Below are 14,768 nucleotides of genomic sequence, written 5' to 3' on the forward strand. Positions count from 1 at the left end.
GTGCTTTCCTATATTAGGGAATCCTCTGACCCAATGGGTTTGCACCCAGAGGTTGAGAAGTTATACAAAGTTATACAACTTTGAAAGGGAGGCAGGGTCTAGAAAATCTGGTTAGTTTGAGACCTCCTGAAGCTATTGAGTTAGTTACTTAGCTTAAGGAGGTTCCCTGCAGAAAGTAATGTTTCGCCCCCTTTTAGAACATCCTGTATTTTTTTTTCTTATATAGATTTTTTCAAAGATTTATTTATTATTTATACAGCATTCTATCTGCATGTGAGGCAGCATGCCAGCAGAGGGCACCAGATCTCATTATAGATGGTCATGAGCCACCATGTGGTGCCTGGGGACCTCTGGAAGAGCAGACAGTGCTCTTAACCTCTGAGCCATCTCTCTAGCCAAACATCTTGTATCTTAAGGAGCTTCTGTCCGATATGGAAAGTTATCTCTTGGAAGAACTAGCTACACAAAGCCCAGCACTGGCCTGAGTCTAAAGAAAGACATTACCACTAGGCCTGTCAGCCATCCTTTCTCCGTGGCTGTAGCAGCACCTCATGAGCCCACTTAGCTCTTCCCCCTAGAGAATGAGCACATAGGAGATAGTGGGCCTTGATAGTCCTACCCAGTTTTCAGCCATCTACTCAGCCACATAGCTTGGGGTGAGAGGCACCCTATCCCTGAGACCTTCAGACTATAAAATCAAAAGCTAAATAAGCTTTTAAGCTCCTACTTAAAACCAAAAGCTAAGTAGCCAGGGCTTGATGAGTTTGGTCCTGGCCTGACAGCTTGTCTTCCAGGTACTAGAGTACCACAAGGGTATAGAAGGGTATACATCTCTGGCTGCTAAGGCAAACAGTTTATGGAATAGAGACTCCATGTAGCAGAAGCCCAAACACACTTCACTGAGAAAGAAGTACTGTCTCAAGCTGGCAGCTCCTGCTGGTTTCCAGCTTCCACTGCCCTGCTGATAATAAAGGCATCTGTGGACCATGGAACACACACCAGCACAGACAATAAAAGCTCAGTGTATAACTGAGGTTAAGTAGACCATCTCAAGTCAAGCTGCAATCAGGGTTAGTGCCTCACAAGAAAGAACCCATCATATGCTAGCCTGGCCCTATAGTACCAAAAAAAAAAAAAAAAACAGTACTGTTGCTGTAGCGGCTGGAGCTCAGCATGTGGGCACAGATGCCTAGGCCTGTAGCTGAACTTGAAGCAGTGTTTCCTCTCAATAGGGAGTGAGTGTAGGTCCCAACCAGAGAGAGACCCAGGCTAAGTCCCCACTCCAGAAGTAAGCAGCCCTTAACCAGGCCACAGTCACAGGGCCTGCTTCGGAGACTACTTACTAGTCTACAGCGGGATTTTGAAGGTCCTCAGTTACAGCAGGAGTTAAAAAGCCAGTCATGGACCACGGTACATGGACAAGAAGGATGATGCTGTGCAGCGTAGGTAGAATTGAGGCCAGGAATATGGGTGAGCTACATAGAGGTAAGTGAGGGCCTTTGGAGGACAGGCTCAGAAGCCCAGAGGAGGCCTGTGTTAAACATATTTGGAGGATAGTGTCTTGCTAAGACAGAAGGCCAGCCAGTAGAGTTGGGTAAGGCACTACTGGGACAGATACCTGACCAGCCTTTTGGGGCCAGGTAGACCTGAGCTTTAGGCCGCCTCAGTCCAAGTCCCCCAGACTCACTACCATGTTCTTCCATATCCATGGGACCTCCTGACTGGTCTCTTGGGACCATGCTACTACTCCTTTGCCAAAGACCCACCCCACAGCAGCCCTACATAGAGGTGGGGCAGGTACACTTCCATCCAGAGGGTTCTTAATTGCTGAGCATGGCAGAGCCAACCAGGCTCACTTCACAGACAAGGCTCATTGAAATCACACTGCCTGGGAAAGGCTAGCTAGATGGAGTACATGGCAGCGCTTCTCACCTGGGTTTAAGGGCCCGGCCGGCAGTGTCTGGATCCTTTGCGCTCACCCACAAGCGGGGCAGCAATATGGCTGCAAGGGTTTCTTGTTGCTTGGGGCCACTGTTAAGGAGGTCTTGGGAGGTAGAGGTCTGTAGCCAGGCCTCCTTACTGTCTCTGCCTGGCTTCTCCAGTCCTTCCCAGAACTGCCCTATCCCCTGCTGGGGCCTCTTCCAGCCAAGCCAAAGTCTATCCAGAGAAAGTCCTGTAGGGCAGCTGGATGCATTAGGATAGCCAGCCTGGCCTGGGGCCATGCTGAGGACACCAGCAGCCCAGCAGCAGCCTGGGCCGAGCCACTCTAGGACAAAGGAGCCTTGTATGGCTGAATGGGCATTTATCCTGGGGGCTGAAGGAGGCCCTGGTGCTGGTCCTCCATGAGTAAACATGACCCTTGCTGGGCACATAGCATCAGAGACAGACTTCCGTCGCCCTGTGTCCCTTGACATTAACACAGTGGGTGCTTTTGGGCCTCCTGCCAGAGCAGAACATGGGAACAGGAAAAGCCCTGAGGCAACTGGAAGAAAGGAGTTATCACAGTGCACAGAAATGAAGCATCACCGAGGCCATTCCCACCAAGCCACAGCTCCCCCAGCTAGCTCTCAAACTCTGCTGTCGAAGGTAAAATGAGTCTCCTTAAAAATGTATGTGCTGAAGCCCCGCAGGGCGGTGTGAGGAGGGGAGACCTTAGTAATTGGTGTCTGGGGTCTTGACAGTAAGAGTCAGCCAGGCGTGGCACAGCGCTTGGGAGGCAGTGGCAGGTGGATCTCTTGTGACTGTCTGCATAGATCCAGAACAACCAAGGTCACAGAGTAAGAACTTGTCTCAAACCACTGCACCCCACCCCACCCCCCAAAAATCCATGGGTAGTACAGGCCAAGGAAACTGCTTTTCCAGACAGTAGGTGAGCTGTACCTAGCCTCCAGCCTCGGGGATTGCTGTTTGGTTAAGTCCTCTCCCCAGCTCATGGTGACTTTATTTTCACAGGCCTAGTAAAATAAGCTCACGGCCAGAAGAATAGCCTAGCCACAGACCCCCCCCCCCTTTAATCAGTAGTCCCAGGCCAGGCTTGTGGCTCCTGGAAGCTTGAACCCCACCAGAGGAAGCCCAGTCACCTCTGAAGTTTCAAGACCATGTAAGAATGTGGGACCCAAGCTGTCTCCCTGGGCCAAACAAGACCCTTTAAAGAGAGCTAAGTGGGGGGCTGGAGAGATGGCTCGGAGGTTAAGAGCACTGGTTGCTCTTCCAGAGGTCCTGAGTTCAATTCCCGGCAACCACATGATGGCTCACAACCATCTACAATGAGATTTGGTACCCTCTTCTGGCTTGCATGCATACATTCAGGCAGAATACTGTATACATAATAAAGAGAGCTAAGTGGACCCTCCGAGTGGATGTTTGAGCCAACCATCAGCTAAGTGGACCCTCCGAGTGGATGTTTGAGCCAACCATCATTACCCCATCCACATGCCTGGCTTTCCAAAACTGCCTCCTCCTGATGCTGCACCCAGCCCAGAATGAACACCAAACACTCTTGACCCCTCAGAGTCCTGACGAGTAAAGTCCCAGTCTCTGGAAGGCCTAAAGTGGTGTTTGTAAGCCTTGACACCCAAACCTTACCCTGAACTCCCTCTTCTGAATCCTCCTCTGTCTGATGTGGGCTGCATCCATGTCTGTTGTCTCTCTGGAGAAGGCCTCAAAGAGGCAGGGTGTATGAGATGGCCACCTGGAAATAGGAACACACTGGAGTGGTAGATCCACCTCTATATCTGAGATGGACTCTGCCTTTCTGGGGTGTGCTCAAGGATAGATCACAGAATTGAGCTATGTCTGAGGGGTACAGGGAATCCCCATGGTAGCCCTATGTATATATGGACAGGCACATTTGTGCTGATACTCTAGTGGCCTCTGTTCCTGACCCTGGGAATTTATCTCAAGCTTGCATTTATCAACCATCAGGTAAAGCGGCCTGCAGGGGGCACCATTGGACAGGCCTGACCCATGGGAGCCATCTCCCAAGCCAGCCCTATATTCCCAGGCTCCTGTACCTGGGCCTCTGGTCTCATACCTCAGGGCACTGAGGACCCTCCTGGCCATCCCATCAGAACCTGGACCAGCTGCTAACTGTCACTCTGATAATGAATGCCCTCGCCAACTCCCCCTTTGTCAGAATGCCAGGCCACAGCAAGAGGCTCCAGGCCCTAGGGTGGGAATTAGTCACAGCAGGCACGGTTGGGAGTCCATAAGCTATGGGAAACCTTGCCTCGGGCTCAGTGTTGAGCAGATGTGGATATTGTGTCCCCCAAACTAACCTAATCGTTGTCATCTACACAGTCCTTGCTACCCTGTGCTCCTTCACATTCTGAAGTAGCAGACCAGAAACCCCAGAAGACTGAAAGATCACAGTGTATGTGAAATGGATGAATGAATTGCACAAACTAGGACAGTCACACCCCAAAGCTTGTCTCTCCCACTCAAGCCAGCAAGGAGTGGGTGAGAACATCATGGCCCACCAGGGCCAACTCCTACAAGTGGCCCCCTGAAGGCCATCATCCCTGTATCCTAAGGGCCCTCTGTGCGGGGAGCACCCACAGACATTCAGGAATGTTAGTCACACAGGGTTGCCCCTTCAGTGGGGAAGGAAAAATGCCTGTATTCCACCCAGAAGGCTAAGAGCGGACGTTGCTTATACCTGGTGACCTGCTGTCCGTGGGACAGACCTCACCCACCTTGTGCTATAGAGATGGACATCACCCAAGCTTCCCTGAATGTTTAACCCAGTCTCTCCCTCCCTAGCTCCAGTTAGCAGAACCCACCCTGCAGTCCATGTGACCACACTAGATTCCAGGCCTATTACCTATAGAACCCACCCTCACGGTCATAATCCCACCTTCAGCTTTGCTGTGCACTTAGACTTGAATGGCTGTGGCCTGGGGACTTTCCCAAACTGCTGTTTTAAATATACTGACAACCACCACGCGTCAGTCTGACCCAGGTTGACAAAGTCACTCTGAACCGAGTTTTCATTCTCATTTCTTCGCAGGTCACTTCCTTGCCATGACCACCTGCAGGATCCCTCACACTCCTGTAGCCTTCCACCCCTTCTGCCCACTCCTCAAACCCTCCTGGTGCCAGTAGCCCCAATCCGGGCTACACTCGGGCTAAGGAGCCGCTGTCACATGCACACAAAAATAGTGGCAGAGGTACAGCCAGAGCCGTGGGAGGAAGGATGAATTTGTGGACAGAGCAAGTTAGCTCAGTATGACATTCACCAGGGCCCTTCTAGAAAAGAAAGGACCCCGTGTGGTAGACAAGCCACCGGCAGGGGACCTGTGCAATGCTGGTGCTGACGCCCACCCCTGCCTGAAGAGGGTACTCAAGGCCAGAAGGTGTGTCATCTGGCCTCTAGGTCTCCAAAGCATATCACTCCTGGAGGACCAGTGGTTTGTGGAGAGATTTGGGGGCTGATCTCGAAAGAAGTGCAGTGTGGGCAGAACCCCAGGCGCTCTACAAATGCTTACCAAGGCACAGAGACTGACAGCATCTTGGGAGTTGAGTAGGATGAACTAGGGCAGAGCTGGGTTACAGATCATCTGTGGGAACCCCCTAGAGGAAACTCTGAGCCCTATTGGTACACCATACACCGTCTGACAGGGTAATGCCAGAGCCGAGCCCATGAAGCCAGCGCTGCACATGCTTCAGGTGCGCCCCAGGGGACTCTGAAGCCTGATGGGGCTAACCCTTCTGCCTGGGGTATCTGTCCAGGCCTTGGGGCTGTCCGCCCACACAATGTCTCCCACCCAGCCCTTAAACACCTTACCCACAGTCACATAAGGGTGGGACCCAGTGACAGGGACTGCCAGTCTCCCAGTGCCTGTCCACCAGGGACAGGACAGCCCTTCTACCATTGAGTTAGTCCGACTAGCTGCCCTGGCTTAGAGGACCTGGGCCTGGAGTCTTCAGGCAGACTCCCCACCCTCCCCAAGCTCCAGGGTAAATGTCCAGACAGCAGATCTGGCTAAAGATCAGAAAATAACATTCCTTGTCCAGGGCTGGAGTCAGGCAGCGCCAGGCTTAGACCCTCACCAGAAACCCAGGTTCATATCATAGAATGAGGGCTGAACCCCAAGACTCTAAGAGTCCTGGGATATTTGACCTTTCACTCCCATGTCATGTGTCAGCACCCCCTCTGTTCCTGGCCATCAAAGTGTGAAGGGAACAGAAGAGAAAAGCAGACACATTTGGGATATGTTCTAAGGACCAGGGTGTAAAGAAGAGGGGGAGTTCTAGGTCTCCCTTTGTGGCCCCCAGTCCTCTCCTCATTGTGTCTTTGACCCCGACCAACACTCACCAATGGAGGCTCATCACTTCTCCACTCCCCACCTGTACCAGCCAACACAGGCCTCAAGGTCTCTGGGTATTCAAGACCAGAACACTAGAGCACAGAAGGGACTTTTCCCCAGAGAGGGAGAGAGTGGCGGGGGAACCTAGCAAGATCCAGCTTCCCATGCAAGGAGACAACAGCCCCAATTGGCCTAGGGTCCAACCAGCACATGGGTAGGAACGGTAGTTACTCTCCATCTGGAAGGTCAACTGGGTAGGGTCTACCCATTTCCTACTCTGCCCTGGGACATGTGACACTTAGGTTTCCCTGGACCAGAGTCCATCCCTACTCCCCACCCTAGACATGTAGAGGCCGCTGAGTGGCTCATCTTGTACCAGGCCAGGCCGACAAAGCAGCCTGGCACTGGGTAGGCCTGAGTCAGACTGCCTCTTGCACTTGGGCCTCACTGAAGAGGCACCAGAAATCAGAAACATATGGCCAGCAGTGTCTCCCACCCAGCCTTTGAGCAATTTACCCACAGACACATAAGGGTGGGACCCAATGTGACAGGGACTGCTGGGTCTTCCAGTCTTCCAGTCCTTGTCTACCAGGGACAGGACAGCCCATCTATCATTGAGCTAGTCTTACTAGCTGCATTGGCCTAGAGGACCTGGGCCTGGAGTCTCTATACCCTGTGCATTTTGTTAAGAGACCCTTGCCTCTCTATGGTGAAGATGAAACACCAATGGCAGAAATTAAGCCTCTTCTTTACCCACCCTGAGCAGGGGACACTATGAGCCAGACTAGTGTGTGCAGGCCTGGGGGCAGTAGGGGACTTCCTAGAGTGGAGAGAATGAGGCCTCCCATGTTAGGGCCTTTCATCTAGAAGAGGCTTCAAATGCTGGTAAAGGCCTCACTTGTCCAACCTCTGAGTCTCCAAGGGATCCACTGTGTCTCTGAGAGGCCCTGCCTGGCACCAGGACTGCCAAAGGCAGGAGGGCTGGGCCAGGTATGTGCTGCCCCAACGTGCCTGCTTGCTCCCTCAGGAGGCCTGATGCACCAGGTGCTGCTCCTCTGCCAGGAACATGAGCTCACCTCAACCCTGGGGCAGGATGGGAGAGGCATCCCCACCCTACAGGCAACGTGACTTGCCCGAGGTCACAAAGCCATCTCTTTGGCTCCCCACCCTGCCCTAGCTACCCACCTCTGCCACTTCCTGGAACACCCCGGGGGGCCTGAACCTGTTAGTCTCTCACTGAAGTCCTGGCCTCACATGTGTGGTGATATTGCCAGCTCTGACAGGGAGCCAGGGATATCAGGGAGGGTCCTCCAGACTAAATGGGTTCAGTAAACTGAGCCCTACCAACTGGCTCAAGACACCAAAAGACGCGAAGGCAGGATGTCCCATGCAAGGTATGGGACGCCAGAACCCTTTGGATCCAGGCCTCATAAGAGGGGGGAGCCCAGGCTCCAGCAAAACCACTCCAGGCCAAGTGCGGAGGGGGCTCCGTCCAAGCACAAGCCGGCAGTTATGGTTGTTGTTGTTGACATGTTTGGCCTCTGCTCCTGCTAGCCAAGCAGGAAGTGCCAGGGGCTCTCCCTGCGGGCTGACAGCCAGGCCGCCTTGGTGTTTCTGGGAACCCCCCTCCCCACATGCCCAGAAAACAGGAATGTACCCTTGCCCTTAGTCTAGGCTTGTCTGGCTCCAGGTGTCCCACCAAGCCCCACTGCAGTGTCCCCTCCTTCAAGCTGGGGACAACTGGGTGAGGCCAGAGCAGCCAGCAGGGAAGGCTTCCTATAGTAGGGAGCCTCAGACCAAGAAGAGGTGCAGTAAGTGTTTTTGTTTCTTTAAAAACCCAGTTTCACAAAGCCGGGGGCAGTGGCGCACGCCTGTGATCCCAGCACTCAGAGGCAGAGGCAGGTGGAGCTCTGTAAATTTGAGGCCAGCCTGGTCTACAAATTGAGTCCAGGACAGCCAGGGCTACACAGAGAAACCCTGTCCCAAAAAATAAATAAATAAATAAATAAATAAACAAAGAAATAAATAGAAAGTTATGTGAATGTTTTTGTTTTAATCCCAGGTGTGTGGAATAAGAGGCTGCTTCACAGCAGGTGATCAGGATTTGCCTCCTGCACTAAAGAGAACTCCCACCCCCACCCCCACCCCCACCCCCACCCCCGGGGGTACTCTGCAGAAGGCTCCTGCTCTCCCTGCGGTTCCTGGTCGCTGTTGTTGAGGTTTAATGAGGAGAAGCTGAAGACATTCTGAGGAAGACTGGACTTACCCTTGGGAACCCACGGGCCCTAATCGGCAGCAAGTGGTCTAAAGAGATCTACACTTCCTTTCCCCTCTAAGCTTTCTCCACTACCTAGTGTTGGAGGGCTGGAAGTGATTGGGGTGGAGGAGGATGACAGATACAAGAACCCAAGTAAAATAGCTGAAAAACCTCCACCAACAGAAAGGTGTGGGCTGGGCCAGTAAAGGATGCCAGAGTGAGGAGGTATACATCCCAAGGAAAGGTGAGAAAGCCAAAGATGAGGCCCAGGTGGCGGAAGGTCTAGGCCTAAGCTGGGGCACTATTCTCTCTAGCAGTTCCTCTGGTATAGCCATGTTCTGTACCCCTTTTTCATAAAGACCCCAATCCTGAACTTCGAAATCCAAACCCTTAACCTTAACCACAAGGGAATATGCAGCCTCTTTAGAGCAACAGCACTACGTGGAGAGAAGAGCCAGAAAACACAGGGCAATCACTGTGAGGCTGGACCCACTTCTGGTCACCAGCCTCCAGGGGATGAGGAAGTAGCCCTGCCCTGTACTTCCGGCACACTGATAGGTTGCCCAGCCATGTAATCATCTATAGAGGGGGTGGCCCTTGGAGGAGCCTTAGTCCAGAAACTTCTCTCTGGCAGAGTTGATAACTTCAGGCTCTAAGAGCACTTCCTGCTCAGGAACCTGTGTGTGGGCTCCTCCTAGCCATGCACAAGTACTTTCCAACAGGGGGACCAGAAACTGAAACAAGGTCAGGAATAGCCTACAACTGGAACTTGAACTTGAGGGTAGCAGTGGATGGTGAGCTTTCTGGCACAGGTCATAGAGGCTGGGAAAGGTATGTTCAAACAGGGAGATTGAAGTCCAAAGAAGTGATAGGCCTCAGGGAGCTCCCAGGATGGGTAAGGATGTTCTGGGAACTATCTGGGATGCCTACAGTGGTCTCTGAGGCCTGGATTATTTGGTGCTGAGGTTGGGGTGGGGGGTTCTTTGTGCCCTCTTAAAGGAGTCCTGAGTCTGAGAGCAGCAGCTGCCAAGAAGCTCTGAGCCTCAAACACTAGGTGGAGCCCTTCTCCTGGCCACACAGAGCAGGCGCCCCAGCCCGATGGGGAGGTGGGTGTCCTCACCTCAGTTTTTCTGGAGAGGACTGCCCAGTACTATACCACTCAAGGACTTCTTCCTGTGAGGGAAAGCCAGGATCAGGAGGCCTTGTGTGGCTGGGAGGTTAGGGGAGGGGACATGGCCACTGAGGGTTTATCACCAGTTCTCTGATTTAAAGACAGTGGGAAAGGGATCATAGTCATACTAGGGACTTGATTCTGAGCCAGCTGACTGGGGAGGAAGGCTGGTGGGGGAGGGGCTCCAGCTGGTCATACAGCAGGAACTTAGCAGGGCACACACAGTATACAGCCTGTATACAGTAAATGCCTAGACACACAGTAGGGACTTAATCTATACAATAGATGCCTGAGTACACAGTAGGCACTCAGAATAGCTTTCTCTTTGGGGCTCTGGAATTGAGGTATGTAGTGTGTCAGGTGCCACTGTCTGAGGAACACAGGACCAAGGGGAACAAAACTGTGGAGAGGGGCATTTTGGAAAAGACTATATACTGGAAAGCTGCCTCCAGCAAGAATGGTGATTTCTTCCGGGTCACTCCCTCATTGCACTGATTTGAGGGCTGGAGGCGGTCACGGCATGAGGTTATGAGGGACCAGGGGACATTGAAACCTGAGCTAGGGGTGGCATGGGGACACTGTGGGCTTGGAGAATGGGAAGAACCTTTAGGGCAGATAGGCAACTCCAAACAGGAGAGGGACTCATAAGACACAAGCCAGGATCCTACCAAGAGCCCATTCCTTGGGCTCCTCCGGCAGGTACTGCCAGTGGTTCAGAAGCACCTGGAGGTGGGTGGGGTGGCTGGAGAGATGGCTCAGAGCACTGGCTGTTCTTCCAAAGCAATTCCCAGCAAACACATGGTGGCTCATAACCATCTCTAATGAGATCTGGTGTGCTCTTCTTGGAGTGTAGGCATACATGCAGGCAGAATGCTGTAGAAATAATAGATAGATAGATAGATAGATAGATAGATAGATAGATAGATAGATAAATAAATAAGTTGAAGAAAAGAGGAAGAGAAGAAGAACCACCACCACCACCCCTCAGGAAAAAAGCCAGAAGATGTTGCAGCCCGGCTAAGAGCAGGGGCAGACAGCCCTCCTGGTGCTCAGAACACAGGCTTCCCATGGAAGCGGCATCTGTGGATGTCTTGGGGGCATGAATCCTCGCCCTTGTCCCTGCCCACGAACACCAGCTTGCTGGGGTAGTCCCTTTGTCACCAAGAAGAGCTGGCTCTTCTCCCAGGGGGCATCATAGTAGAAGACAGCCATGAAGCCAGCTAAGCCAGAAAAGCTCTCTAGGTCCACGTGCCCTCATGCTTGATGTCAGCATGATCTGATTTCATAACTAGTCTGAATTCTGCCCCAGTGGAGAGTGGAGCACACAACTCGATATATTTTAATTATATATTTGAACACCACCAGTACAATTGTTTCCAGATGGGGACCCCGAATGGGCATTCTTCCCAGCAAACTAGGGTAGAGGAGGGGACACAGACCACAGACCCACCCCACACTGACCATGGCCCCTGGCACAGGGCTTGCCCCAGTGTTTGCCAAGAAGTCTGTGCTGGCTAGGAGTGGCTGTTACTCTCAGTCATACTTTCCATTTGACAGGGGAAATTGAGGCTCAGAGAATCAAGTTTGGAGAAGCTGACCTGTCTGGACAACACAGTAAGATATGGCAGTTGGTGGCATGACCTCAGGCTGGGAGATTGCTGGGGTGAACGAAGCCAGACCCCAGAACAGTGGGGCAGGGCCCAGGATGACACCTCATGCAACCTGCTTAGAAGCTGACCCAAGGGTTCCACACACAAGGTGAATGTCTCCAGTTCTCATCTCAGCTGGGCGGCAAGGAGGAAGATCACTAGGCAATCAGTGATGGAGACCTCAGAAGTCCGCCAGCTAATAAGATTTGCCCATTCTGTCTTCCTATCTCTTCCCTGCTGAACAGTCTAGAGATACTTCATCCTGCCTGGCTGCACCCTACTCCAGCCTGATAGGTCTGAGGCTAGGCACAGACCCAGTTCTGTACACAGAGGATGGATGAGCAGTAAGGGACCAGAAGGGCTTCCAGGAGACCCTACCCCAACTCCTGTCCAAGAGAGGCTGGGCAGCGAGGCTAAGGTGGACAGGGCAGCTAGGCTAAGGCGGACAGGACAGCTTTGAAGAGTAGAGGAGAACTGGAGCCACAAGGCCTTGAACTGGTCTGGTCTCCGGGGTATGACTACAGTGTGCTTGGGTAGTGGAAGAGCTCCATCCTTAGCTTTGGCCCAACCCCGATGCTGCTTCCCCAGGTGGGGTGGACCAGCGCTGCAGACAGTCCTGCCTTACCTCAGATCAGGGATCATGTGAAATGAACAGCTAGAGAGAAGGTGCAGGTGATCCAGTGGTGTCCTTAGGTTATAGACACACAGGTCACCAACGAGAACATCTAGGTCATGGCCTTGCTCATGGGGCAAGCTCTTGCTGCCCATGTTTGGCTAAAGCTAGCAACCCAGAAGTAAACTCATTCCTGGTCTGGCTCCTTACAAGCCTCTACCAGGCGACCAGAGGAATGGGGAACATTTAGCCACAGTAGGCAGGACAACCTAGCGCTGAATGTGAGGAGCTCAGAGGTGCCTAGAGCTGCCTGCGGTGGGTTTGGGGGATAGGGGTTCCAGCCTGAAGGCCGTTGGTTGGCTTGTTGGGTGGGTAGGCAGACATTATTCTATCTCCTTCACAAGGCTCTACCTTCCTTGTGACCCCCAAATGACCTGAGTGAATACAGGCTGCCAGGGTCAACGCACAGGTACATTGCGCCCTGGGCTCCAGGCCAGTTCACTCTCTTACTGCCAGGCCCGGGGCACCCACAACAGACATGACTTCATCCTCTTTCGGCCTCATGCCTGCTGGGTGAAGAAGAGGTGGGGGCACCTATGGGCCCACCAAGGCAAGCAGGCAAGCGTGGGTGCTTGTTTGCATGGGCTTTCCAAGGCAATGACTCATCTCTCTCCACCCACCGAAGGCCCCAAGCCTGTCTGTGCCGGGTATCCCCAGGCCAGACCCTCACTGTCTCTCTGTGGGACTTAGCCACTTTTTAGCTGAGGCCCCTTTCTACTAATACCGACAGCCCAGGAAGAAGACGGCAAACACTTGGATTGCAGGGCCCGCCCACCTATCCTTGTCCCATGGCAAGCAGCTCAGAAACCCACACGTACCTGGAGATGCCAAATCAATTTCCACTCTCCACCCTCCACGCCCCCATCACCCATCCTCTTAGCCCTGTCACACCTTCAGGTACAGCTCTCAGGATCCCCAAAAGTGCCAACTCCATTTCCACTCTGTCCTCCACACCCCCATCATTCCTTATCCTACTACCTCTCTCTCCATACCATTCCTAACAGGTGCTCCCCCTATCAACCTCCTAGGTCCTCCCTTCCCACTATTTGACCCCTGCCACGAGTTCACCCCACCGCCTCATTCCCTTCACTCTAGAGCCCACACTTAGGGACAATGTAGCCATCTGCAGTCTACCACTCCTCTAGACCTCCGGCCACCCCACCTGTACTCTCCAAGCTCTCTATGGAGCCTACCCACCATGTCCTCCCCTTGTCCCCACTCTTAGCCAACCTTGTGCATGTCTATCCTGCTCACCCCACCCCCCAGATCACTCTCTCCATCTGCTGCTGGTGGTCTGTCCATTTATCTGCTGGCAAACATTTACCAACTTCGTACACTGTCCCTGCATTGTTGGGAAGGAGCCAAGTTCTCATGGAGCTTGCCCCCCGCCCCCCGCGCCCTGCCTGGGTGATGTTGTCAATAAATAAGCCAAATGGAGTGGCCACCAGCTGGCAGTGATGGGTGTCCTGGTGATTATTATGGGTAGGTATGGTGGGAGAGTTAGAGAGGACAGCAGGTGTCAAGGAGGGAGTCCATAAAGGGAAGGGCTTGGAGAGACAGTCCCAGGGCAGAACTCCTGAGTGTTCACTGTATACCTCAAGTCAGGGCTCCCAGGAATGAATCTGAGGGCCTATTTGAAAGCTTCTGGGTCTCTGGCAGAAACACTGAACAGAACTCAGAGGGGCCTTGCACTCTGGTGGGTCTGCCTAGGAGGCTTCACTGAAGGAGTCCTTTGCTCAGGACTATGCAGGTGGAGTGGCAGGTCACATCCACACACTCACCTCCATCTGCCCTGGCCTTCAAGAGCGAGTGACAACATGGTGTCTTCACTGCAGCCTACTGCTCCTGATGGCCTCCAGCTTGGCACCTTTTCTCGGCAGGAAACCCGTCATCCCTAAACAGCTCGTGACACTGAAAACCTGCTACTGGATTTCCGCCTTGGCCATGGAGAACAGCTTTGCACGAATTCAGAAAGCCCTCACTCCTTAAGGAGCCATGTGTACCGCTGGTGGCTAGGTCCTCCTAGGACATCAGCATCAGGTAAGTATGTGTTCCGTGAGCTGGCCAGCCCTCTGCTCTCAAGCTGGCAATATAGAGAGTATGAGCATAGTCCTCCACAGTCGTCCCAGTGCCCCGCCCCCATCTGGGATGGCAAGCAGGGTCCAGCCTAACCCAGTACTCTCCCCTCATCTCATCTTCCCTGGGCATCTCAGCCATGTTCACCTGTCTCCCAGGCCCTGGAGATAAGTCACAGAGGGCAAGGTCAAGCTAAGCTAGCATCCTGGGAGATGGGGGGCTCTACCATTGAACTCCAGGGTCCTGTTAAGGAGCTGCTGGGCTTTGGCTCCAGTTTCACTACTGGCAGACTGACTCAGTCCCACAGAGAGGCTGGAGGCTCTAGGGACCCATCCACACCCCTGCCCACTCTACTCCCTTCCCCAGCTCCCAAGACTCTTGCCAGAAGACAGGCTCAGAGATAAGGTCTGAGGGAGAAAACAAAACAAAACAAAACAAAAAACTGGTGGCCCGCCCCGGGCCTGATTAGTTGCAAATCCCAGGAAGTTTCCACCCCATCCTGAAACCCCATCTCTTCCACTCACTACCATAATTCCATTCATTGTCATCATCCTGATTGCTAGCTTTCAGCCTCTAGCACCCCCTCCTCTCGCAGACTTACTATAGAGGTGAACCAAATGAGGCAGGAACTGAC

The sequence above is a fragment of the Psammomys obesus genome, unplaced genomic scaffold (genome assembly GCF_907164565.1).
Source record: "Psammomys obesus unplaced genomic scaffold, mPsaObe1.curated_primary_1811, whole genome shotgun sequence".
In the NCBI taxonomy this organism is placed as follows: Eukaryota; Metazoa; Chordata; class Mammalia; order Rodentia; family Muridae; genus Psammomys; species Psammomys obesus.